This window comes from Phacochoerus africanus, chromosome 8 (assembly GCF_016906955.1).
Source record: "Phacochoerus africanus isolate WHEZ1 chromosome 8, ROS_Pafr_v1, whole genome shotgun sequence".
Taxonomy (NCBI): Eukaryota; Metazoa; Chordata; class Mammalia; order Artiodactyla; family Suidae; genus Phacochoerus; species Phacochoerus africanus.
Genome location: NC_062551.1, coordinates 144,085,025 through 144,112,215, shown reverse-complemented (window position 1 = coordinate 144,112,215; position 27,191 = coordinate 144,085,025). Strand labels below are relative to the sequence as shown.

General features: G+C 43.7%; 1 long non-coding RNA gene across 2 annotated transcripts; it reads right to left on the bottom strand.

The window, feature by feature from the left end:
* On the bottom strand, nt 1-26,200 carry LOC125131980 (uncharacterized). Of its 2 annotated transcripts, XR_007136108.1 has the most exons (4): nt 24,690-26,200; nt 24,285-24,355; nt 1,238-2,190; nt 1-203 (listed from the first exon to the last, which is right to left on the bottom strand). It is a non-coding gene; the product is annotated as an uncharacterized LOC125131980 (long non-coding RNA). The 2 variants fall into 2 exon arrangements; XR_007136109.1 differs by lacking the exons at nt 24,285-24,355; nt 24,690-26,200 and adding an exon at nt 3,977-4,294.
* Nucleotides 26,201-27,191: the final 991 nt, after the last annotated feature.

Below are 27,191 nucleotides of genomic sequence, written 5' to 3'. Positions count from 1 at the left end.
GCACATGTCTTGACAAAGCCAGGATTCAAATCCATGCAGTCTGGCTGTGGAAGCCACGCTTGCAGCCACGGTGCTATATCCACTCTGAACTAGTGAGCATCTGCTGGTTCTGTACTTCCAGACGGCTCGCTGAAGCCTTCTTACTCACATGCACTATCTTCCTGCTGCCTGCTGGGCAGAGCTCCAGATCCACATGCACTGATCTGCACAGACAGCACGCCATGGTCAGGCCAGCCTCGTCTCTCCACCCCTCCCACACTGGATGCCTCAGCCCACCTCAACCCTGCCACCCCTGCCCTTTCCCCATCTGCGAGCAGCTCTGTGGAAGAGTGGGGAGCACGTCCTCAAGAGTCAGAGTTCTGGTTCTGCAATTTACTGTCTCCAGAATCACCTTAGGCAAGTATAAAATAGTATCTACCTACTAGGATGATCCTGAGGATTCAATGAAATAATGTAGATGAAATGTTTAACATAATGGCTGGCACCTAAGAAGCACTTTGACAGCAAGAAAACCTTATTGATGTGAAACTTGGGTTCCCAGCTTCAAACATCTCATAGATGACTATTCATACCCATAAGTGGCATGGCATTCTGATTTAGAGTATGGGAAAATAGTCAGTAAATAGCCACAGGCGCCAGCAATGGTCAGTAAACCCTTGCAGTGGAAGCTGCACTGAGTTCAGCCTTGAAGGTGGAATTGACTCATTCACACGGAAATGAGTGGGTAAAGTATGGACAAGTTAAAAGCAAGATGCACACAGTATTTTTTGGTGGTGACTTTTGTTTGGTTAATATAGGCACCACCCAGGGGGCTGGTGGGAGACAGCATTTGAAAAGGTAGCTTTGGGAAGGATTATAAGGGTGTTGAAATCCAGGTGAGGGAATATGTGATTTCTCCCTCTCTCCTTCCCTTTCTAACAACTAATGACAACGACAACAGCAAAGACAAAAACCTCTCAGAGGAAAACAGCCCAGGTACTAATCTGTGCTCTCAGATTAAAATTTAGAGCCTGAATCTCAGCATCCCACATGTTGATGAGGGAGGCTGTGGCCACACAGAAGGGTTCTGGCAAGCGTGTTCCTCTTAACAACAAAGATCCCTGGGGGCTGCATGCCCTCAGGATGAATCACAGCAATTTGCAGCTTTGCATTGTTGGAGACATTTCAGTTCCATTAGCTACTCAGTGCTCAAAGAGTTCTGCCCTCATCTGGTCCAAGATTAAGACAAAAGACTCACCGGGACTGAAAGAGGTGTAGGCTGGGTATGCACCAGCAAGAGCCTCAGAGGCCAGGACAAAGTGTGCATGAAGGCCAGCAGGTCCCCAAGTCTTGAGTCAGGCGAAGAGCCTTTTTCTAAGGTATTTTGATCTCTGTTGAACTGCCTTCTCTAAAATCTTCAGGTTACTTTCTGTGTGTAGCTTTTCTTCCCTGAGTTCAGCTTTATTCTTTGACTAGCAGTTATTCACCATAAATTTGTCATTTTGTTTCATCAGTGTCACTTATAAATTGTCACATCAACTATTACATTATTATAACTGACAGTGTAAACAAAGAATTCTCTAAGATTGGTCTGATCAGAGCATTGCTGAATTTGCAAAAGCTTATTGAAATGTACCTCACATAAAAAAAGAGTGTACAAATTATAAGCATACAATTTGATACAATCCATCATTATAAGCAACAGGACATTTTTAGCACCCCTGAAGCCAAGCCCAAACCTCAGGTCCCCTTCCCCAAACTACTGCCTCCCTATTTAATTATTACACAGACTCCTAAAGCTATAGTAAAATTTTGCTTGTTTTTGATCTTACATAAGTGGAATAATACAGCATATATTCTTTTGTGTTGGATTTCTGTGCTCAAAATATTTGTGAGGTTTGTTCGTGTTGTATTTTTCCATAGGTTTTTTCCATCATAATTGCCGAAGAGTATTTCACTGAGTGAGGATACCGCCACTTCTATTATGAATGGACCTTTGGGCTGCTTCCAGTTTGGCGATATTTCAAATAACGCTGCAATGAACTTTCTTGTAAAAGTCTTTGTACACATATGCTTGCACTTCTGTTGGGTATGTGCCTAGGAGTGGAGTTGCTGGTTACAAGATAGGTGTCTGTTTCAGTTTGTATTTCCTTGATTACTAACAAGGTTAAGCACCTTTTGTAGCTGTATCAGCCATTCGGATAGCCTCTTCTGTAAAGAAAATACAAGGAATTATCTATATTACTGACTGACTTGTACAGAGTTTTTCACGTATTTTGTCAATTGTGTGTGTTACAACTATCTTCTAATCTGTGGCTTACTTCTTCACTCCTGGAATTTGATACACAAAAGTTCTTAATTTAATGTAGTCCACTTTATCAATATTTCTTTATGCTATTTGTATCACTCAATATTTTTCTCTATCTTCACATCATGAAGATATTTTTTATCTTATAGAAACTTCACATTTAGAGCTACCATCAATTGAAAACTGACTTTTATGTATGTGTTCACATAATAATTAAGTTTCTTTTCTTTTTCCCATGCAGTTACCCAATAGACACACCATTGATTGAACTATCCTTTCACCACTGCTTTTCAAGATCAAGTTGTAAAAGCCAGTGTCCAAATATGTGGGTCTGTTTGAGGACTTTTTTCTTAGTCTACTTTTACACCAATATCACACTACCTTAATTACTATAACATTATAATAAATATTCATATCTAGTGTATAAGTTATTTGGCCTGATTGTTTCATAGTAGCAATTTTTATTTCCATATATTCCACATATATTTTAGAAGGCAGCTCATGAGTTTTATTTTAAAAAAACTACTGTACTTCTTATCAGGATTATAAATCATAGAGTTTGTTTTACAGGGTTTTTCAATCCATAAACATGGGTTGTTCCTCTACGTATAAAGGTCCTCATTAATTTCTCTCAATATTGTGTTATTTTCCGTGCAGAGTTCTTACATGGTTTTTTTTTTTTTTTGTCTCTGCTATTTCTTTGGGCCGATCCTGCGGCATATGGAGGTTCCCAGGCTAGGGGTCCAATCGGAGCTGTAGCCACCGGCCTACGCCAGAGCCACAGCAACGCGGCATCCAAGCCGCATCTGCGACCTACACCACAGCTCACGGCAACGCTGGATCGTTAACCCACTGAGCAAGGGCAGGGACTGAACCCGCAACCTCATGGTTCCTAGTCGGATTCGTTAACCACTGCGCCACAATGGGAACTCCCTCTTACACGTATTTCATAAGATTTATTCATAGACGTTTGGTATTTTGTTGCTATATAAACGGTATCTGCTTAAAATTTTTCTTTTTAAATTGTTACTGCTGCAATTGATTTTGTATCTTGACCTTGTATCCAGAAACTTTGTCGAACATTATTTCTGATAATTTAATTGTAAATTATTAATTTTTTCTGCATGTAACACTATTTGTAAGCAATAAAAATATTAGTTTTTACTTTACATTCATTATGTCTTTTGTTTATTTTCTGTTCTTGTTGCACTTGCTAGAATTTTCCATAAAATGCTACACAAAAGAGGTGATACTGGCCCTATTTGTACTATCCCTAGCCTCAGATAGAAAGCTTTCAACATCTTACCTTTCAGTATGCTGTTGATTTTTTAGCTAGCCCTTACAAAACTAAGGAAATTCTTCTCTATTTCTAGTTTTAAGAAGTGTTTTTCCTTATGAAAAGATACTGAATTAAATCTTTTTTCATCTAGTGAGAGGTTCAAAAAATTTATAACTTAGTGTCAATACAGTGATTACACTGCATATTTTTTCCAATGCTGAGCTAGTTTTGCTTTCCTAGAAAATTTCCAACTTGATTTTGATGAATTGCACTTTTTATATAGTGCTGGATTGAGGTTGTCAAAATTTTCTTTAGGGTATTTACACCTATGTTCATGAGTAACATTGGCCTATGATTTTTGATAACAAGTTTATGGTATCAAGTTGATTGGCAAGAATCGTTTATCTTACCTTCTTGTTAATTTTGTAGTATCTGTTGAGTTTAAGCAAACGGCCCTTCTAGTACACAGCACAATGTCTATCAGCTGGTAGCATTCAAAAAATTACTTGAGGAATGAATGAATACATTGGAGAGAAGCAGAAACACAGGAAGTCACATCGACCAGATGCTACTCACTGTCCTGTTAAGCTCGAAAGCACAAAGTTTAAGACGATCTTCAGACATGCCAGGAGCCTGTATCTCTGAGGACTTAGCCAGTGGTTTTCAAGCCTATCAAACTCAGTACCATCATGTAAAATATATATTTGCGGAGTTCCCACTAGTTAACAAATCCGACTAGGAACCCTGAGGTTGTGGGATCAATCCCTGGCCTTGCCCAGGGAGTTAAGGATCCGGCACTGCCGTGAGCTGTGGTGTAAGTTGCAGATGCAGCTCCGATCTGGCGTAGCTGTGGCTCTGGCATAGGCCAGAGGCTTCGGCTCTGATTAGACCCCTAGCCTGGGAACCTCCATATGCCGCAGATGCGGCCCTAGAAAAAGACAAAAAATAAATAAATAAAATATATATTTGCAACTTCCCCTTTGGTATTTTGAAAAGAAACTCACAGATAGTCTAAATTTTTAGAAAATCATACAATATCCTCTTGAATAGAAAATCAATAATGAAAAGTAATTTATAATAAAAGAAATGTTTCAGGCATGACTAGAGACATGAAGAAAGTGGCAGGTGCTTGCTCCTAGTTATAATGAGTAAACGTGGATGTATGAGAAGTAAGACAATACTCAAATAATATTTACTGTTGACACTTTCCCTTTATTCTGAATATTTTGAGATAAAGCCTAAATGGGCATGTTCATGTATCTGTATAAGCAGAACTAATATGAATGTGATAGCTACAAATACAATCTGATACAGGTGTGTTGTGTTGTTGTCTCAGATACCAGAAACACTGTTGTTGACGATGAAATATTTCAAAGTGGTGAACAATTCTTGGTAAAGTTCTGAAACAAACAAAGTGCAATCTTCTCTTGATTTACACCAGAGTTGCATTCCTGGAAAATTTAGTACATGTTACAAAACCATACAAAACATCCTTTTAAATATATGTGAAATGGAGTTAGGTGCTAGGCTCTGGTGACCACAGAGATTTTTACCTACATTTAGTTCCAATGGGGCATCTGTAACTTGTGTGGGACTGTCTCCCTCATTGTAGGAAGATTTGTGGGCTTAGAGGATTTGTTCCTTACCCAGTATATCCTAAGGGCACCACCCCCAGTTACTCCAATAATCAATTCCCCTACCACCAACAAATTTTTCGACAACCCTCCTCCCCCTAGGAAGCATCCGCATCCTTGGTGAGAACCTGTACCTTGTTCCTCTTAAGTAGAGCTGCCTCCTTTACCCCCACTCTCTCCCAAACTCTGTGAAAGCACCACACAGACACTGGAGGGTACAGCAAGCCCCTTAGAAGAATTCCAAACTTGCACCATGAAAACCTCTTTATATTTATTATTATTATTGAAACTTCTTAGCATCTTTCCAAAAGGATGTTTTGGTGAATGGCAAAGAGGGGTGAAAAAATCTGGTAGGGTGAAGAGTGATAGGAAATCAGGCAGGCAGAAGGAAATTGGGGGTCAACCTAGTACCCAAAACACCCCCCGCCCGCCCCGCCGAGGGCTTATGTATTTGCTTAAAGGGAGAGGTAACCTGATCGATCCCACAATTCCACTGTCTATGAGATAAAAACAAGGTAAGAACTTGGACTCTGGAGCTGGATTACTTAAATTCAACTTGGCTCCACTCTTTCTAGCTTTGGGACCGTAAGTATCACCTTGTGCTTGCCTACAAACAGGATAATAATAATGGCACCTAGGAGAGCTACCACGTGGTCCACTGGGAAGATGAGATAAGCCAATGTTCATAAAGTACTTAAAACAATACATGGTAGCTAGTTGTACATGTTCTATAAGCATTTGCCAAGCAAACAAGCAGAAACAGTTGCTCAGAGAAAACACAGCTGCTTCTAGCAGTTTCTCTCACTGAATGACATGGCATTGAATTACCTAGTTTGGATGCTCAAGGGAAATGCAACATTCATCAGTCTCAACAGGAAACTGTAGCCAGCAAGTGGAAATCTGGTGGCTGAACTCATGCAGCTAAGTTCCTGGAGGATCTGGGTCCCTAGCTCTGCCTGCTGCTGTTTCCAATAGTTCACTGCAGAGCTGGCCTAGGGAGGGCAGGCAGAGAGTGGGCCTATGACCTCTGCACCCAGTGTATCCGTAGGTTCCAAACTCCGCCTTCCCCAACTATCCTCTTACTCTCCACACTCCTGTTTCTCCCTAACTACAGATAGCAAAGAATGAAACACATCAAGAGTGAGTGATCCATAAACTCTAACACTCAAGGAACATACAAATTCAAAGTGAATTTCCTCTGAATTGATTTCTAACTTTGGGTAGAAGGAGGATTGATAGGTAGAGGGTAAAGCTTTTGACAAGAATTTAAAATGGGGTTTCTCTTGTGGCTCAGTGGTTAAGGATCTGGTGCTGTCACTGCAGCAGCTTGCTCAATCCCTGGCCTGGGAACGTCTACATGCTTTGAGCATGGCTAAAAACAAAACCAACCAACCAAACAAACAAAAATAACAAGAACAACCAAAAAAAACTTTTTTTTCTAATGAATCTGTCCAAACTGGCAAAGTTCCACCACTTTCTAGCAAGACTGCACGGAAAGTTACTAAAGAGTCTCCAAGCCTTCTTTTCCTTCTCTGTAGCATGAGGATGAAAGTCACTGCTCATGGGGTGGCCATGAAGATTAAATGAAACAAAGTGCCTAGCACCATGCCTGGCACAGAGTCAGGAGCAAATTAATATTATCAGGCATTAGCAACCTACCATTAAGAGAGAGGTTTTTCCTTCACTCTCCAAAGGAAGGAGGCCACATGTTATTCCACCCCAGAAAGATACTATTTTTAGTGTCTTCTTCTTCTTCCATGAACACAGTTATCTAGTGGAGGGGAAGGGGGGGAATCTAGAAAGAAAGAACCTAAAAGCCCAGATGCTCTTGGACCATAAGGAACAGTGCAAGGCACCATGGAGGTGGCGGTGAACCCAACTCAACCACTCCACTCACTGTAGCAAAGTCCTGACTATATTTCCTTCCCTCTCTGACCCTCAGATAGATATTCGCTCATTGCCCAGAATATATACACACCAGGGCTTGCCATCATAAAGTGCCAGTTACAAAATGAGGAACTTGAAAAACTGTACAAGAAATCTAGAAAGGCAGGGAGTCAGGGGTGACTTTCCTGCTGGTGACAGTTGAGAGAGAGACAGCCAGCAGGGCTTTGCAAAACAGATGCTTATAAACACATCCACTTCCTCTTACAAGGAACATTATAAAAGTCTACAGTTTAGTCATAATGAGAAATATTGGAAAACTTAAAAAAAAAGTTTAACAAGTTCAATAACTCAATAGGTCTGCTCTTCTCAAACCTGTCATTGGACTGAAATGACATGCCATATTGTAGATTTTAATTTTCAAAGGGACTTTGACCTGTTTGCATGTGGGTGGAGAAAATGCCTTCTTTGACAGCTGCTGGGAGTTGCAGGCTCTCTGCACACTCAAAGGTGTGGGTGGCCAGACGTCTGTTCCCCGGGAAGCAAGGGGCATCCCCCATGTGCCAGCTATGAGTATTTCATGCAACACCCTCTCCTGTGTTAGGAAACTCTTTTCCCCTTCTGGATTCTTGCCACAAAACAGGAATCTCTGCCCCCTTTGGGGCGGTTAGAGTTAACTCTCCCCCATCCTGCTCCCTCTCCTTCACTTTTTCCCAGGGGAGGGAAAGACCTTTTTGGTGAGGCTGGAGAAGGTTCCTGAAGCATGGACTCACTTTGTTAGGCTGACTTCGTGCTGGTTGGAAAAAATTTTTGCTGCTTCTGCTTTCCTGTGGGAAGAACAGTTGGATCCCAGCCCCTGGCCTCAGGGGACGTGCCTCTCTTTCTCCAGAATCCATGGGTGTAAGCGAGACTGCCCACTCTCGAGTGTCTGTGTTGTAGCCCCAGTTCTGCCCACATGCAGGTCCAGACTCGGTCAAGGTTGTTCCACTTTGAAGGTCATTTGGTCACAGGTCCAGTTTAAGTGCTCCAACATGACCACCAATAAAGCTACTATTTTCATCTCTGACTGTATGTATGATTATTTTTTAAATTGTTCCAGAACCAGGTAAGTCCTACTACCCAGAAAACCTGGAAGGGGCCTTGAAAGTGATATGGCTCATGCCTCTTATTATGCAGGTAAAAAGCCAAGAACTGAATGCTCTCCTGCCAGTTTACCCTCCCAGACCCTATTTAGGCTGGCAGCATAATGCAGTGTGTTGCCCAAGACTGCTGGGTCCCCCGGCCCAGCCCTGCTGCTTTCAGCATGGCCTGAGCGCTACGGAGCTGGAAGAGCCTCCCCTGCATCGGATCTCACTATGTCTCTACTTTGTTTAAGCAGACCCCTTGCCTCAAATTGTTCTGTGCTTGTTTTTTTTCACTCACTCAGAAGCCCCTTCAGTCTTCCTTCTCCTGGCCCCACTCTCACACCTTTGCTTCACTGGGGCATTATCACCAGGACCTCGGGATGTGTCCCTGCTCTGGATCTGACCCCCTGTGGACCGAAACCTACATGTAGGTCTCCTGCCACCCCCTGCGGGGCACACTTTCTGCCCACCCCAGGTGGGTACTCACTGTGAATTATATAGTTGGACTTCTCTTAATAGCGGACTCTATTAAGTAGCACAATAGTTTTATCTCATCGTGTGATTCAAAAGATGGTTGCTAGGGAAACCACAGGAATATGCTTAATTTGTAAATCCTATAATTGCCCTAAATTAGAGTAATTCATGCTCTTGCTTCAGATGCATTTGGACTGAGCTGGCTGGGATGCAGGTGAGGAGGAGAGAATGATCACATGTTGGCATCCGTGGCACTCTCTTTGCACTCCTGGTAGTGTTTTTTCCATCACTTTGCCAAAAAAGCTACAGGGGTTAGAGAGGAAGCCAGAGGGAACACCATGGTGTCCTTCTAGTGGACACAGAAAGCTAGAAAGCCAAATAGGGCAGTCCTCTCTCCTTATGAGTTCAGGTGGTCATGGAAGAGGGAGCAGGGGGCAACACCAGTTGTGATGAGAGAGAGAAAAGAATTAAAATGCATTCAGAACCCTAACATTGTGGGGAGGGTTGGTTTTGTCTGTTTGTTGGGTTTTGGGGGGGGTTTGCTTTTGAGGGCTGCACCTGAGGCATATGGAGGTTCCCTGGCTATGGGTTTAATCAGAGCTACAGCTGCCAGCCTACACCACAGCCACAGCCACACGGGATCCAAGCCGCATCTGTGACCTGCACACGACGCCAGATCCTTAACTCACTGAGCAGGGTCAGGGATTGAACCCACATCCTTATGGATGCTAGTTGGGTTTGTTACTACTGAGTCACAACTGGAACTCGAGAACCCTAACACTGTAATTCATGGAGGGCAGCTAACTCTGATCGAGGAGAATTAAGCTACTTGGAACGTTCATAATCAGCAAAGAACGAGGGTTGTCTAGATGTGAGAGTATGGTGTCTGATTCGGAAATGGGCCTGCATCATCTCTGTCAAACCTTTTCTTGGTCCACACCCGTATTCAGAGGGTCACCCACACATTGCTCTTGCACATTTCCAATGATGAGGAACTCACTCCTCCCCAAGGCAGCTCATTTTGTTTTTAAACAGCCCTGACTGTTAGGACATCTGCCTTAATATTAAATCAAAAATGGGGTGCAGGAGGGTGGCACGTTCCCTGATTGATTCAGTCGACTGGCGACATTCCCAGAGGCTTGTTCATAAGCTGAGACGCATCCTTCCCTGTCATCTACACTCATCACCAGTAAGACACACTGGCTCTGGAGCCCCACGCTACCACACACTTGGGAACTCCTACCTTCAGAGGGAGAGGAGCAGTGGTAGGGAAAAAACAGAATGTTCCTTGATGCAGAGCTTGATTAAGAACAAAGAAAACAGCCTCTGTCTCTCAGGGCCCGGCGATGTTTACCTCATTGCAATGAAAAACCAAAATTAAAGCCCAGACCCTGCTACCCAGTGTAAATGTCATCTGAAACTCTTCTTTACACAATATCAGGAGCAGTATAGGATGACTCAGTGTTTCAGATGCTGCTAAGTCCAGGGGGAATCATTGTGCCCTCTTTTGGAAACACCATAGTTCCGAGAATGTGGCTGAACGTCCCATTAGTTCGTGGCAGCCGTGTCCCAGTGGTGACTCGTGCTGGCGTCTACAATCAGTGAGAGACCCCAAGCTGCTTCTCCTTTGTTGGCATCACATCACCTGGCCCCACCCCAGCTCAACTGAGACCTCGGCTGTCCAGAGCTCCTTCTAACTCCTTGTCTGCCTCTGCTCCTGCTCTCCAGTTTCTGAGTTCACCTTCAGCATTTTAAAATTCAGGATCGCAGGGGTTGCAGCCTCCTGTCTCTGGCCCTTTGGCACCTCTCCTGGTCTTTAAGTTCCCAGGAGGTCACTGCCTGTGGATAACTGATCTCATTGGCATGGTCCTGTTCTCCTCAGCTCAAATTTATCCTGGCCATGTGCTTAATGAAGTTAAATGTCTAATCTGCTCTTATCAAAGTCAGATCTCTCTTTCCAATTCCTTCACAGAAAAGTTGGAGGAAAGGCAGCAGCTGAGGGGTATGGCTCTTTCTCTGATCTGCTGACGCATCATGATTAGTTTATCTGATAAGAGATTACCCATGTGAGAAGTAACAGTTTAGGATTTGGGAAAGGATTTCCAACCTGAGTGCTTAGATTTTGCATAGCCCCTTCTCATTGTTTAGCACTGCTTGTTTTTGTGCTGCTTAATTGTTTTAACAAAGAGTTACCAGATCAATAGAAATGGACATATTTGTTAAATTCCCATTCAGTTTGGCCACTCTTATGGAAGATCTAGTTTTCTGTGTCACAAAGCCATAACCAAGGACTGCCTCACTGGAGAGAAAGAATCCAGGAAGAAATAAATGGTCATGAGTGGCAGCTTTGCAAATTTCAAACTATGAAACGATGGCAGACATCACTGCCAAAGGGGACCTGTGCTCTCCAGGAATCCCAAAGCCCAGACAAGAAAGGATCCTAGTTTTCCCTCTGAATTACGCTCAAGAATTACTAGGAAATTGGCTCCTGTGTAAAACGGGAAAATGCAGAAAGGACATACTTATTAGAATGTGGGGGAGTTCCCTCTGTGGTGCAACTAGTTAAACATCTGGCATTGTCTGGAGAGGCTCGGGTCACTGCTGAGGCTTGGCCTTCAATCCCAGGCCCAGGAACTTCCATACTCGTAGCTCTGTGGTAACCAAACCAATATCCATGAGGACTCAGATTCAATCCCTGGCCTTGCTCAGTGGGTTGAGGATCTGGCATTGCCTTGAGGTGGTGTAGTAGGTAGCAGACGCGGCTCGGATCCTGCGTTGCTGTGGTATAGGCAAGAGCTACAGCTCTGATTCGACCCTTACCTTGGGAACTTACATATGCTGTGGGTGTGGCCCTAAAAAGGAAAAAAAAAAGGAGAATGTGGGGGTTGTTCCTTAGGGCAAGGAGTTGGAATATGCCTGACTTAGGAAACAGGGATGGGAAGGCAGGACTGGGTTCTGAGGCCACATCTACACACCTTAAGTCAGCCAGATGAGCAAAGATATTCAGGAGGAAAGAGGGGAACATGTCCTTATATAAATAGTGTATGTTAGTATGTGTTTACAAAGGGGTCTTAAACGGAGATAATAGTGCTTTTTATGTCCCAGGATTGTCTTGAGGACCAAATGAGGTCATGGAGAATAAGAGAAATGCCCACCACTGTCTCCCTTCCTCCTCTAAAGCAGTGTATGCACCTCTCCCACCCTGCCCTTGGTGGTCTATGGTCTACACAACCCCTCCCCCCCCAACTCCCTTCTCTCCTGTGGTTGATCAGAATAAGGTGAGTAATTACATCAAAGAGAAGTGAATTGGCCTCAAAGAAATGCATCATCATGCCAGACTGAGTCACGTGGAACATCTTCCTCTTTTGAGATTTTTTTCCTGGGAACTGAATTTTTAAGTTCATTTAATTTTGATTAAATTGAAATAGCCACAAGGAATGTGTGGCAACCATATTGAACAATAGAGGTTTATAGATTTTTTTTCTCTGGAGAGGGTAAGACAGAAATCAAAGAGCTGAAAAAACTGAGTTTTTTTTTTATTGTGGGAGAAATTCACATACCAAAGATGCCGTGGATTCAGAGAGAGGGCAAAGAAACATAAAGAAATGTTATGGCCTGAAGGTATTCCAACACAGACTGGGAGGTAGAGATGATTCTGAAGTCCAGATAATGTCTGTCCTAACCGTCTACACCAAAATCCCCTGTGAGCAGAATCCGGTAGTCAAGTGTCTGTTACAAAGCACTTCTGGCACTACGAAGAGCTAGATGCTATGGAGTCCCACTCCTATAAAAGGAATACAACCTGATAAAACAGACCTTTTATTTTATTCCCAGGCTTGCGAGAAGTGATATATGACTCTTCCATGCCCACACTCACCCTTTTCCAAAGATCTGAACTCACAGTGATAAGTATGGGTGAAAGGCAGGGCTGTCCGGCCTGCAAATGCCAATATGAAAGCAAAATCAAAGCTAAGTAACCAGATGAAGAGATTAAGTCTGCGGTTCTAGTGGTGGGGAGGTGTAAAGTTTTCCTAAGTGGGTAATACCCTCTGGCTCTCAGCAAATGCAAATGCAATTCTGCTCTGGAGAAAAGCTTCTTCAGAGTTTCTAGGATTTCCACAGATTAAGATCAACAAAATATAAGCTCTTAATAAAGTTGAACCAAAAACATAAGAATGCAAAACACTTTGAGCCAGAGGCAGAACAAAAAATGTATGTCAGATGTAGATCTTCAAGGACTTTAACTATTAGAATAACCATATATAAATGTGAAATAACTATGTATGGAATCCTTAAAGGAGTAGAATATGAAGTCACAGAAATAGAATGCAATGGGAAGACCATCAAAAAAGAAACGGTAGATTTGAAAAAAATTCAATATAATATTTAGAACAAAAGATATTATTATCAAATAAAACCCAGGGGATAGGTTAAAAAGAAGAAGAGAGAATTAGTGGAGTGGAAGATAGAGTTGGATAAATAAAACAGAATACATCCCAGGGAGATTATAAATGAGAAAGAAGGATTAATAAATAATGATTATAGGTTTCAGGCCAATATAGCAAATTGAGCACGTTATCTAATTTTACTCCCTTCTCAAAACCTATTATTTTAAAAAGGTTATATGGGCCCACAAGAATGTGCAGAGTATATTTTAAAAAAATTAAAGCAACAAACTTTTGGAAAAAGGAAGGCAGGTGAAGAAGTGACACATGACTTATTAGAACTTAGAAAGCTAAATCCTAAGTGGGTGGTGAGGAAATCACTGAAATTAACCCAATCTTAATGGTAAAACAAACACAGGGAAAATAGAAGGGAGGACATAAGACAGAAAAGAGCATATCATAGGTAACAGATACAATAGAGAGGAACTGCCAAACCAAAAGTTCTTTGAAAAGACTATTAAAAATGGATTAATCTCTGGTAAGATTGAGAAGAAAAAAACAGACAATACGAATACATATAAATGAAGGGACATATCTACACATAGGCAAAATTTTAAAAGTGGTAATAGAATACTATATGCCTATACATTAAAAGAAATGAAAAAATTCTTAAAATATATTGCTTCTGAAAGTAATTGAAGAAGAAATGGAAAATCTAAATAGCATGATTCAATAAACTGCAAGAGTAGTCCGAACTCTTTCTGCAGAGAAAAGGCTCAGATGGTTTTATTAGCAAATGATTATCTCATTATATGGAAGAGCAAATGTTCAAGAAGAGCCAAGACATTTTGAAGACAAATAGGATGAAGGAATTTGTTTTATTGGATTGCGAGGCTTACTCAAAGGCTGAAGTAATTGAAACAGTATGGTTTTGAGGTCAGGAAAGTCAAACAGATGAATGGAGCAGACTAGGGAAATAGGTCTACATACATCCTATGTGAAGTTGCTAAAGACAGTGACATTGTGGTGAATCACTCCATAAATGGTGTTGAGGTCACTGGTACCTACACAAGACCATTTGAAAAATGATTCCAATTGTCAGACACAAAAATTAATTCTTGATGGATTAATATTTTAAATGTGGGAAACAAAGCTTTGAAACTTTTAAAAGAAAATTTGAATATCTTTATAATCTTGGGATTTATTAAAAGGATTTCTTTAAAAAGATGCAAACACTACCAACCAAAAAAGAAAATATTCATAAAACAACTACATTCATATTCTCAAAAGACACCGTAAAGAAAAGGAAAATACCAAGACAATTGTAAGAAAGACAGCTGATAAAGAATTAATATTTGGATTCTATGTTTTTAATTCTACAAATCAGGACAACCTCAAAATAGGAACAGGATACAAAAAAGCATTTTGTAGAAGAGGAAGCACAAATAAACATGAAATTATGTTTAATCTCATTAGTAAGCAGGGTAATGAAAACTAAAACCAATGAGATACCATTTTACACACACTAGATTGAGGAATTAAGATAATAGCAAGTGTTTATGAGAATGTGGTTTAATGGGAACTTTTACATACTGCTAGTAGCAGTGAAATTTGTATAATCACTTTGCAAAACAATTTGGTACTATATAGTGAAGAAGGAAATATGCTAACTATGACCCCTCGATTCCATTCTAAATGTACACCTGGAGAGACTCTTGCACTTATGCACGTGTGCACCAGGAGGCGTGTGTGAGAACTCAAAACTGAATGAACTACAGACTCTTGCACATGTGCACTGGAAGAAGGGTACAAGAATGTGAAAACGAATGAACTACAGCTATATGTATGAACTCAAATGAATCTCACAAACACAAGCTTTAAATTTTAAAAATAATGTAGCTCACCTAGGGCGGGATCTTTTCCTAATATTCCAAAACAAGCAAGATGAAACAATATATTCTTTAAACATCACAAGAATGTGGTAAAATATGAAAAGAAGGCAAAAGAACAGTAAACAACCAAATTCAGACATGTAAAGACCTGCAGTAAATACTGTGTTGTGGGGAAGGAGTTCAGGGAAGATCAAAACCTACTGATAAGAGTTGAATTTTCAAGTTATTGGGGTTTTATTATTTCAGATTCTATATTACATATACATTTTTGTATATGTAAAATACTTGTATGAAAAATGATTCTAATTCTTAGATACAAAAATTAATTCTTGATGGATTAATATTTTAAATGTGGGAAACAAAGTTTTGAAACTTTTAAAAGAAAATTTGAATATCTTTATAATCTTGGGATTTATTAAAAGGATTTCTTAAAAAAGATGCAAACACTACCAACCGAAAAAGAAAACATTCATAAAACAACTACATTCATATTCTCAAAAGACACTATAAAGAAAAGGAAAATACCAAGACAACTGTAAGAAAGATAACTGAGAAGGAATTAATATTCAGATTTCATGTTTTTGTATATGTCATATTTGTATGATCAAGCATGACACAAAGAATTTAAAGCTTCTAGAAGAACAGTAAAAGTTAAAACAATAAAATTTATTTATTGGCTGTTCTCTATTGTCAGCGACTAATGCAAGGGGCCCAGGAATTTGAGTTCTGTTTCTAGAGATCACAGTGCCTGCCTTTGAAGCTCACATCTGGTTGGGAGCCATGGAGCCTCCCAGCATCACATCATAGAGGCAAAGGTCCCAGCTGCAGTCCCCAGCCTCGATCAAAGGCTGCTGAGCAGGAAACCCCTGTGCTTCTCCCCTGGGTCCTCTGTCTAGTTTCCTCCAAGAATGAGTTTAGTCTACTCGCTGTAGCATGGCCACCCAGCAAGGAGAGGCCAAGGTTCATCTGGTAATTGTCAAGTAGGTGAACCCAGTGGTGAGTCACCACTTAGCATGAGAAGGTCGTGTGTGGATGTGGGTCCAGACTAGGGCAGCGTGAAGCCACAGTGGGACCACCAAGGGGGCCTTGGAAGTCAGGGCCAGCCAGAAGCCCACGCCTCTGTGCTCAGGAGTGCCCAGCCCAGAGGCCAGACAGAGGGGTTACAGACCAAAGCCAGGGACCTCACATCCTTCTCTTTCACTTAAGCTGGAATGAGCTTTTGGAGACCAGATATGAAATCCCATCACTTGGCTCATGACCTCCTCAATTCAGAAACCTAGAGAATGATAAAGCCTGGGGGAGAAGGACCACTTGTGTGAGTGGGAGAAACTGAGAAAGTGGTGAGGAGTGGGCAACCTGCCAGCTAACTCTTGCTGTGCCTCTCCCCAGCCACATGTCCCTGGACAAGTTGCTGTGCCCAGTATTCTATAAAGAGAGGGGCTTAGTTCTCATCTGGGGGTGATTCAACCTTCCTAAGGGGGCCTATGAAACACACAGGAGAAAGTTCCTGTTTGTCACAGTGGCTGGAGAAGCAAAAGGCCAGTGGGGACCATGGGGACACACACAGGCTCCACAATCCTGAAACCCTCTCCATCTTTCTGTATTTCCAACATAGGTGACATTCGCTCCTGCCGAGCTAGAAACTGTGGGACTCCGTGAACCAAGTCTCTGCCTAGTTTCCTCAGGACAGAGGCAGCTGGTCCTAACTTCAGGATCTTCAGGGCTGCAGATGCTCTGTCTTCACTCCTTTCCTACTGGGGAGCTGAGTGGTCCTCGCAGTAAGATTTGGTTGAATTTGGTTGAAGTGGACAGTTACAGACCACTTGCTGGCTGGTCTGTCAGCCCAGGAGTAGAAAATCGGTTTGCTCCAGTTCTAGCTGCATTCTGCTGCACAGGGCTCTGTGGTCCTGTGCAAAGCTGAGCAGCGCCCTCCCTGGGCACACTGAGAATGTGCATGACTGGCTGCTCTGAGAAAACACCTTGCCCTGAGGAGAAACCACCCTACAGCTGGCGCTTAAGGGGATCAGACCACAGCCAGCTCCTGCAGGTGCTTTTGTGAACACTGGCTGGAGAAGGTGGACCCATGCCAGGATGCATAGCTTGATAAAGAGTGAGAACTGGGTTTCAGTGCTCACCTCCTTCCCTGGCCAGGTACTCTTGTGCAGTGCACAACCCTGCAACTGTACCTAGTGGCCCAAACTCTCTTGTTCCCTATCAATCTGGTGAACCATCCTTGGCTTCACTCAAAAGAAGCCTATCTTCCTATGACTGCCTCATGGCTGCCTGAATCAGATTCTAGTTCTAAAGAGATGGGTTCTGGTGTCCACCATCCACGGCCTGACATTTCTATACTCTGCTTCTAAATTGCTTTTCTATCCACTACATATCAGATTTTCTTTTAGGAAGGCTACTCTAATCATTGTCTCCCAAATAATGCTTGTGAAATTTCATCTTCATACACTTTTCCTTTATCCTGCTCTGTTATCCAGCTACTTGAAGACTCAGCATATGCTCCCTTCTCTGAGAAACTATCATAGACGACCTTAGCTCAGGAATCACTGAAAAGCACCCACTCTGCTTCCCACTGGCCACTGGCGACACAGCTCATGTATGGAGAGCCCAGCTCCCTAAGAAATTCATAAGTTTCTTGAAGGTAGGAACCTATTGAGGAGACCTGGCCCCCTGCTCCTCTACTTAAGAACCTTGCTGGAAGGTATTATGCTTAGTGAAATAAGTCAAACCGAAAAAGACAAATATTATATGTTTTCACTTATATGTGGACTCTAAAAACATGAAACAAATATAACAAAAGAGAAGCTGACTCACAGATATAGACTAAACTAGTGGTTACCAGTGGGAAGAGGGATGGAAGGAGGGGTGAGTTGGGAGTAGGAGATTAAGAGGCACACACACCACTATGTATAAAGTAAGCTACAAGGATGACTAGTATAGCACAGGGAATATAGCCAATATTTTATAATAACAAAATAGAGGATAATCTATAAAAATACTGAATCATTCTGTCATACACCCGAAACTGTAATATTGCGAGTCAACTATACTTCAATAAAAAATAAATTGAATAAGCAAATAAATAAGAATCTCGCTGAGCAGTTGCCATGGTAACAAATAGCTTCTCCTATTCTCTAGGATCAAAACAAACAAACAAACAAACCACTGAAAAGCAAGGAATTTGGCTCCCTGCCCGGATTGGTAATGAGAACCTCAGGTCAAGATTGAAGCCGCATCAGTGAACCTGGTTTACTAAGTTGCCCATGAGCTTGGCCTGAACTACTCTGGTCCCATCTCCAAAACACTGTTTCCCTTTGGAGATTCTGGTCTGCCTGTAGCCCACACCCCTGAGCACAGAGCAGGAAGCACCCTCTGCATGGTGCTCAGAGACCACGTGGGCTGAAGCAAGCTCCCGTAACAAGAAAAGCAGCCGTGCCTCGTAGGTGGAGCCCTCACCTATGTGCTGGCTGAGTAAGATTTATGAGTTTAAGGAAAGGATGCTTTGAATGGTTTTCAAAATCTTTGGTGAGCTGGCAGCAATCTCAGACCAGTGGAAAACTCAAACCCACCACCCTGGCACAGCAAATGTTTCAGAAAATGCCTGGAAAGGGGCATCTTGGCTGCCTTTCCCTAGGAAGGTCATCATCTACAACGTGGGACTAAGCCCCTCTGCGATCCAGGTGCAGTTCTAGGTTCTGGACACACAGCCATGAGCGAAAGAGATGGAATTCTCTGCCCTCAGGAGCTCCCATCCCAGTTCGGGAGCCCCGCCTCCTTTGCACATGACACAAGCCCTTCAGCAGGTGTTAAGGCTGTGACAGGGAGGTGTCAGGAGCCCTTGGGGTAGGAACACAGCACACACCTCACCTCTCGGGAATAGCACCTCACACCCCACTGCTCAGAGTGTGGTCTGTGGACCAACAGCATCAGCACCATCTGGGAGACTGAGGGATATGCAAGACTCTCAGGCTCTGCCTGAGACGGTCTGTGTCAGAATCTGCACCTTCCTAAGCTCCCAGTGAACCATGAAGGTTTGGGAAGCACTGTGGCAGAAAACCCCGTCCCACATGGAAAAGAGTAGATTGTCCAAGTGGTTTGAGAAAGAGCCTACCTGTTCCTCCCTCGCAGACCCAGAAAGCCGGTGCACGAACGATGCCGAAGTCCTCAGAAAAGAAACGTGCTTAAAATGCCACTGCTCCTCAAACTTACTTGACAGCCCAATGACTCGGCACCTGTAAATATTGGATGGAACTACTGTCCTGCGAAACACACCATAGGAAAAACGGCACTGGCTCCCTGGCAGTCACAGATTCAACTTACTTAGTTTAAACAGTTACAGATGGAAGGAGCCCACAGTGCAAGACCCAACAGCTTTGCTGAGGCACAAATCTGAATCATGCCCACTGCCCGGCTGAGGCTCTGGGCAGAGGTCTCAGCTCTGAGGGAGTGTTTGGTGGGAGCTGGGGTTTAGGATTCAGGGGACTGCTCTTGCGTGTGGCTAGGCTGGTCTCTGCTTATGGCTGAGTCTGTGGCAAAGCTCATGGGGAAATAAAACACTGCATCTCAATGAACACCGACCACCACTCAAGAGATAAAACTTTGAGATAATTTAAATGGCTGGTTAATGTGCCATGTGAGATTACACCCAGGAAACACTGCCTTCTGGGTGGAACATGTCATTTGGAGGAACCCAGGAACCAATATATGCATTCCTTATTTGTCATGAAGGGAACTGGAAAAGGTCCTGGGCTACATATACTTCACAAGAGTCAAGAATCCATGGTGATGAAGATGCTAACAGCTGACGTTTATGGCGTTTGACATGCCAAGCACAGTCCAAACTCACATTTCCTTAAAACAATGCACTGAAATAAGCCGTGTGAATCCCTTTACACACGAGGAAACTGAGGCTCAGAGCCAGCTCCTCCCTTCGATCTCTTTTATGCTGAATGTGACTTCTGAGATCTAAGTGACAGGACCAAACTGACCAGAGGATGAAGTGGTCCCTGGGCACTTCCATCCCCCCCGCCACCTTCCCCCAAGAGTTGAGCGCCTTGCCCAGAGCACCAGCTCAGCACCAGGCGTGACTCACTTTGTGCTTCAGCAAAACTAGTTATCACTCGATGGCCTCATATCACGCTTTGGTCTCTTTCCTATTGGAATAGTGTAAACCAAGAAAGGAGTGTCTCCTTTGGGAGAAAGCCTCTCCTGTCCCAAATTTGGGGATGCTCCTTCAGGTGTGCAGCAGCCCTAAGTGAGAGGGTGCAGATGGGAGTGGGCTCAGTGATGGGCTGGGGCTGGCAGGGGATGCCTGATCTGCCTGAGATCCTACCTTTTGAACATGCCTGGGGAAGTGTTGATGCTGCTGGGCTGCTCCAGAAGGCAGGGCACTGTGCTGGACTGCAGGTTGGTCTAAACTGGCTTTTGGAAGGTCTGGACTCTGTCTGTTCTGGCGCCCCTGCTGCTGTGTGGCCCCTGGCAGGTCTCCTCCCCCAGCCCCTTAGTCCCTTCTCCTTAGAGTTCAGGATAATGACATGTCTCCAGCCCCACAAAAAGCTGCTGAGTTTCTCACCGAGTGTGACAGTCCTTGCACCTCCAGGGTCAACTCACTAACTGCTTCTCACGAGGTCTTTTCCAGGGCTCCCTCTGGTGTGTGGCTGCTCCAGGCTGGCAGATCTGAATCACGTGAAAGCTGGCCCAATCACCCCTCTCTCGGAGATGGAGACATGCAGATCTGCTGCTTGCAATCACAGGACAGACCCCAAAGATGAGGATAAAACCCCTCTTTGTGTTCAGACAAAACCCAGGGATAAATCATCCTTGCTTCTCGGGGTGACGCTTAGAAGTCCCTGGAAACTGGAGGTCAGTCTCCCCAGGTTTTCCTCACTTAGGGATATAGTATAGGGTGGTGGTGCTGGAGTCATCCAAGCACAGTCTTGAGAGTTGGCTGTGTGACCCAGGACAAATGACTTGACCTCTCTGAGCTCCAGCTTGCTCATCTGCAAGTGGTGTGGCATGAATAAAGTACCTCTGTCATGGGGCTGCTGTGAGGTGCTGGCATGCCATCTGTGCCTCCTAAGGAGTAGCTCTGGAGTTCTCGTTGTGGCTCAGTGGTTAAGGAATCCAACTAGGAACCATGAGGTTGCAGGTTCCATCCCTGCCCTTGCTCAGTGGGTTAACGATCCGGCGTTGCCGTGAGCTGTGGTGTAGGTCGCAGACACAGCTCAGATCCCGCATTGCTGTGGCTCTGGCGTAGGCCGGAGGCTACAGCTCCGATTGGACCCCTAGCCTGGGAACCTCCATATGCCGCAGGAGTGGCCCAAGAAATGGCAAAAAGACAAAAAATAAAAATAAAAAAAAGAGTAGCTCTCATTAATGTTATTTAGACACTGGCTACAAGAGTAGATTCTGGATAGGCAATAACGGAATACTTTTTAAATCTGCCTTTTAAAAACATCAACATTTCTTTTTTTCTTTTTCTTTTTTTTTTTTTTTTTTGCTATTTCTTGGGCCGCTCCCGCAGCATATGGAGGTTCCCAGGCTAGGGGTCCAATCGGAGCTGTAGCCACCGGCCTACGCCAGAGCCACAGCAATGTGGGATCCGAGCTGTGTCTGCGACCTACACCACAGCTCACGGCAATGCCGGATCCTTAACCACTGAGCAAGGGCAGGGATCAAACCCGCAACCTCATGGTTCCTAGTCAGATTTGTTAACCACTGCACCACGATGGGAACTCCAAAAAACATCAACACATTTCTAAAGACATTTTTTAAAAAATTAAAAAATATGTTCTCACCCTATAAAGTTGACATTTTATATGAAGTTGGGTATACATGATAAAGAATAATAATAACAAGTAGAAATCTAGGGCTTATAAAATCTGAGGACTCCCTCACTCCCTGTGCCCCACTGCTCTCCACCCTCCCCCTCCCAGCAGCCGTGGCTGGCATTTTAGCAGCCCTCCCTGGAGACCTTTCTTCAGTAGATGTCAGCTCTCCCTGGAGCTGACCTGAAGCCCTATTGCTCTATGCTGTCCCTTTGCCCCAGAGATCTAACCTGAGCAAGGAAGAAGTTTCCATTTCGTCGTTAGCTCCCAGGTTGCCTGGAGAAGCAGAACTCACTGGGACCTCAAGCAAAAGCCTAGAATAGCAGGTCAGAGATTCCACCCCTCCAGGGGGCTTCCTTGACCCTCCCATCTGAGGGTCAGCGTGGGGGAGGGGGAGAACAGGGACAACACATCAGGACCCTACTGTGAGCACGCACACACCACGTATTCATCTTCCCACAACTGTATGGAGTGAGGGACTGCCTCAAGGCCACACAGAAGATGGGTGAGTGGCTCAGCCAAACCAGCAGGTTGGTATTTGCCTTTCCAGCTAAGAGTGCCAATGTCTACACAGTATTTAGGACAGGGAGAAAAGCATATCTGCTAGAAATGCCAGTAAAGGCAAGTATGGAGTGGTTAAGAACAGACTCTAGAGCCAAAATGAGTTAAATTTAGCTCAGGTATTTCCCAGCGGTGTGACTTCAAGAAAAATCATTTAACCTCCCTGTGCATGAGTTTCTTCAGTTTTAAAATGATGGAAATAATCATACTTACCTCTTAGGGATGATTTGAGGATTAAAATGAGTTCATCAATATCAAGCAATTAAAATGCTACCTACCTACATAGCAGGGACTCTATAAATGTTAGACATTATAAATGTTGTTGAATTAAATCCCATGAAGGTATGAATACATATATGTTTTGGTTACTTGTCTGTTTTAGAACAGTGCCTGGTACTTAAAAGGTGCTCCATACATATCTTGGGAGTAAATAAATACTATTAGAATCAGGTAAAACTTTTTGTAATGCAGACATTACTTATTGTGACCAGCAGAGGGCAGCAAATAGCTATGAGTGACATTAATTCTGGGCAGAATTAAATGTTAATTCTGAAGGCTAACAGGACTGTCCCCTCCTGAGCCAGCCGATGGGTGGAAAAGTTGCTATTGCACCTGTATGAATGGTCCCTACCCCTCCCACTTACCTTTGTGCAGGTTAGGATGATTGGTAGAAATTCCAACTCTCGACAAACCTTGGTTTGATTATTTTTTTCTCACTGGGCCAATTTTCAATTTCTTTGCTCCCTTCCTTCCTCCTTCTTTCTCTCCCTCCATTCCTCTTTCAATCCTTTCTTTCTTTCTCTCCTTTTTCTATAATTAGCTCTCTCTCACACACACACACTCCCGTGCATCAAGCTAGTATACTGTACACATTCTCAAATTTTATCTGTACAACTGTATCTTGCATTCCAAACCATGAAGTCTCCAATCAATTAACTCTGCAAAATATGGCATAATTAAAAAAAATCTGATTTGATAAACTAGACCTGGGGAAGTACTGTAATTTGGCCAAGGACACACTGCAATTGGTTGCATAGCTGGAGCTCTGTCCATCCCACCAGGTCCTCACTCACCTCCCCTTCCACCCAAAAGGGGCTCCCCTTTTTCGATCCAATCAATGCGGCCAGCAGCTTCCAGCCAGAGCTGCTGTTCCCCTAGGCTTTGGCACAGAGGAGCTATTTCCCAGGGCATCCCCCTGGGAGGTCCAGGTACAGGGGACAGTCAACAACCACTGCCTACGTGTTCCTCAGCAAACTCAGCCCCTCCCCACAGCTCTCACGCTTCCTCTATGATACAGTGTAAGTCCATCCTCCCCAGATGACAGGGTCCACACTGGCAAAGTCGACGGTGAGCCCTGGGAGTGTGCTCTTTCTCAACGGCAGCTTCTGGTGGGCCTGGAACGGTTCCCACACATCAGCCTCATGTGCACACTCTCGCCAGGGTCTCAGCTCAGGGATGGCTCAGGGATGGCTCATGGCCATGGCCTCCTCAGTTTGCTTCAGAGTGTCTTTCCCAATTATTATTATTTTTTTACAAAAAAACTTATTTGGAAAAAAGCAACTAGATTCCTACTGAAAAACAACTTCCATGTGAATTGATGAATTAAAGAAAAAAAACTTAAAAGGAAAATTTAGAAAACTAGGAAAAAATATGGTTGACCTCTTCTATTATCTTAAATTAAATTACAGTAAAGGTAGAACATATGAAGGAAAAGATTTACAAGTGGCCAAGCAACATCAAAAACAAAATTAAAAGCAAGTAACAGCCAGTTTCCTCAAGCTGACCCTGGTTCCAGGTAGCTGACAGCTCAGGGGTGACCCATGTAGCAACTGAGGGCAGGTGCTGGCCAAGCGCCCTCCTGGCTCAGAGGCTGCCCCTCACTCTTCTTCACCATAGTGGGAGGCAGAGAAGCCTACAGTGGTTACCTTGCTGAGCTTTTCCTCTTCTCATCTCAGTTCCTTGCCTCCTCTCAGTGTCTCCTGACGGCCTTCTGAACCTGTGCACAAATCCTTGTCTCAGAAGCTGCCATTAGGGGCACTCCATTAAGACACAGAAACACGATTTAAAACTCCTACCCATTTTTAGAAACAACTCCTTTGGTGAAGCATTTCACAAACAAAGTCTTTTTTATTTTTTAGGGCCACCCCCTTGGCATATGGAAGTTCTCTGGCTAGGGGTCCCCTGGGAGCTGCAGCTGCTGGCCACAGCCACGACCACAGCAGATCCCAGCCTCATCTGGGACCTACACCACAGCACATGGGATCCTTAAGCTGCTGAGCGAGGCTAGAGATCAAGCTCGCGTCCTCAAGGACGCTAGTGGGATTCATTACCGCTAAGCCACGACAGGAACGCCCAAGCGAAGCAAGTCTTTCAAGCAGATTCTCAGTTCCTTTGCCTCTTGAATGTGCTGCCCATGCAGTTTCCATCCGGTCAGCGCGGGAGGAGTGCTGGCCCAGCACTTGCAGTAGGAAGCTCCCCAGTGTTGGCCACTCCTCGCTGCGTCCCTGGACTGTTAAGAGTTCATCATGGGAGTGAAGACCATGCCGACCGTGGCTCATCCAGATGGAAAGAACTGTTTGCTATAGAGACACCTGAGGGAGCACAGAGCCTTGTAGGAACTCCGAAGAACAAGAGAAGGATCGCAGGGGCTTCGGCATCAATCAATGCACGGGGTCTATTTACGCTAGCACCGCCCAGGGTTCCATGCCAGCACATCTGCCCACAGCGCATCTGCATCAAGTGCCTTGCATTGCTATAAGATGTCCTTAACACATAGCCTCCTTCATGGCTCTTAGAATGAGGGCTGGTGAGGTCTTCAGAGATCACCTAGTTCAAGGGGGAGGGGTGCATACAGCTTCCCTGAGGGTCCCAGAGCAAAGTTATATTCAGAGCAATGGCAAGAACTCACTAAAAAGCAAAATTATCAAGGAGCAACCACAAATCCCCCCATTTCAAGGTCTGACTTTGTCCTAAGAATTTCTCAGTGATGGTTGTCATCCTTCTTTTGGCCAGAAGAGGGCAGACATTTGCCATCGATGGAAGTGGAGAGCAGGCAGGTATTTTTTTTAGGCTGGAAAACATCTCCCAAGAAGGTCATTCTGCTCTAATGAGAGCTGCAGCTCAAAACAAAATTCTTGACTCTTCTGCTACAAATGGGCTACTGAAAAGACAGTGAGGTTTGGAGACTGAAGATCTTAGTTTCAACTTTGTCATTTCACCTGTGAACCTCACTCTTTATTACATAGACACTATGTGACCATGAAGAGGTGATATTAAAGGAAAAATATGTAAATTATTAAGCTCCATTGTACAAAGCACACACACATGAAAAAAGTTTAACACTGGTGAGCATGTGTATGTGTCTGTGTGTGTGTCTGTAGATAAAGCCAGACAAAGGAGAGGTCCAGGCCAAAGAAGGAAATTCTCCAGCTGTTGAAACCAACCCATTTTTGCACTTAGAAAGGACTTCCTTTTTTTTTTTTTAAATTTCGAACTGTGCTTATTTTAAAAGTTAAAGATGTGATTTACCTACTGAATCTGTGTTTGGGAAAAGTGAAATTCACAGGAACACTTGTAAGTATTTCAACAACTTAGTTGAAAAATACTGCTGAATACAAACAAAGGTATTAGTGATACAGGCATATCTTGGAGATACCGCGGGTTTGGTTCCAGACCACTGTGCTGAGGTGAAGACCACAATAAAGAAGTCACATGAATTTTTTTGGTTTTCCAATGCATATAAAAGTTATGTTTACACTCTACTATAGTCTATTCAGTATGCAATAGAATCATGCATAAAAAAAAAGCAATGGGAGTTCCCGTCGTGGCTCAGTGGTTAAGGAATCCAACTAGGAACCATGAGGTTGCAGGTTCCATCCCTGGCCTTGCTCAGTGGGTTAAGGATCCGGCGTTGCCGTGAGCTGTGGTGTAGGTTGCAGACGTGGCTCAGATCCCGCATTGCTGTGGCTCTGGTGTAGGCCAGCGGCTACAGCTCCGATTGGACCCCTAGCCTGGGAACCTCCATATGCCGCAGGAGCGGCCCAAGAAATGGCAAAAAAGACAAAAAATAAAATAAAATCAAATAAAAGCAATGTACATATCTTAACGTAAAAATACTTTAGCCCTAAAAAATGCTAACTATCTGACAACAGAGGCTTGCCACAAACCTTCAATTTGTAAAAAATGCACTGTCTGCAAAGTGCAATAAAACTATGTATGCCTGTATTGATTTTTTAAAACTCTATAAGTATTTTAGTGGTTACAATGTTCATAAGAAGTAAAAAAGTCAGAAGTGGATAAATTTTCAAATCTAGTGCCATTTTCTCAGTAGGTCAAGCCCTAGTAGAAGAAATACTATTTTCACACTAATCGTGCCAGCTGGAGCAGTGCCACAATCTGGGGACCATATTCTGGAACAATGAGGACCCAGAATGCAGTTAACAGGCAAGCAGGTATGAGGCAAGGGTCTGAAAACCACGTCTGGAGCAGGGCCTGAGGAACCAAGACACAAACCTGGAGGAGAGCAGTCCTGGATGGGACAGGACCTGTGGAAGGACGTGCAGCAGAACAAAAAAGGCCAAATTGAAAAACAGGTCTGGTCTCAATACCGAAGGGTCTTCTCAACAACTGAAGCTAAGTGCATGGTCACGGAGTCAGAAAGTTCTGGAGACTGGAGACCGGGGCACCCTTCTGATGTCAGGAGAAAAGAAAGGTGTTGTTGAAGCAATTTCAGAAACCAAGTCATCCCTAAGGACAACAAAGAGGGATGGACGAGTGCAAGCATATCGAGGAGAACGGTTCCCGTAGCACCAAAGGATACAGGGAGTAAGGCA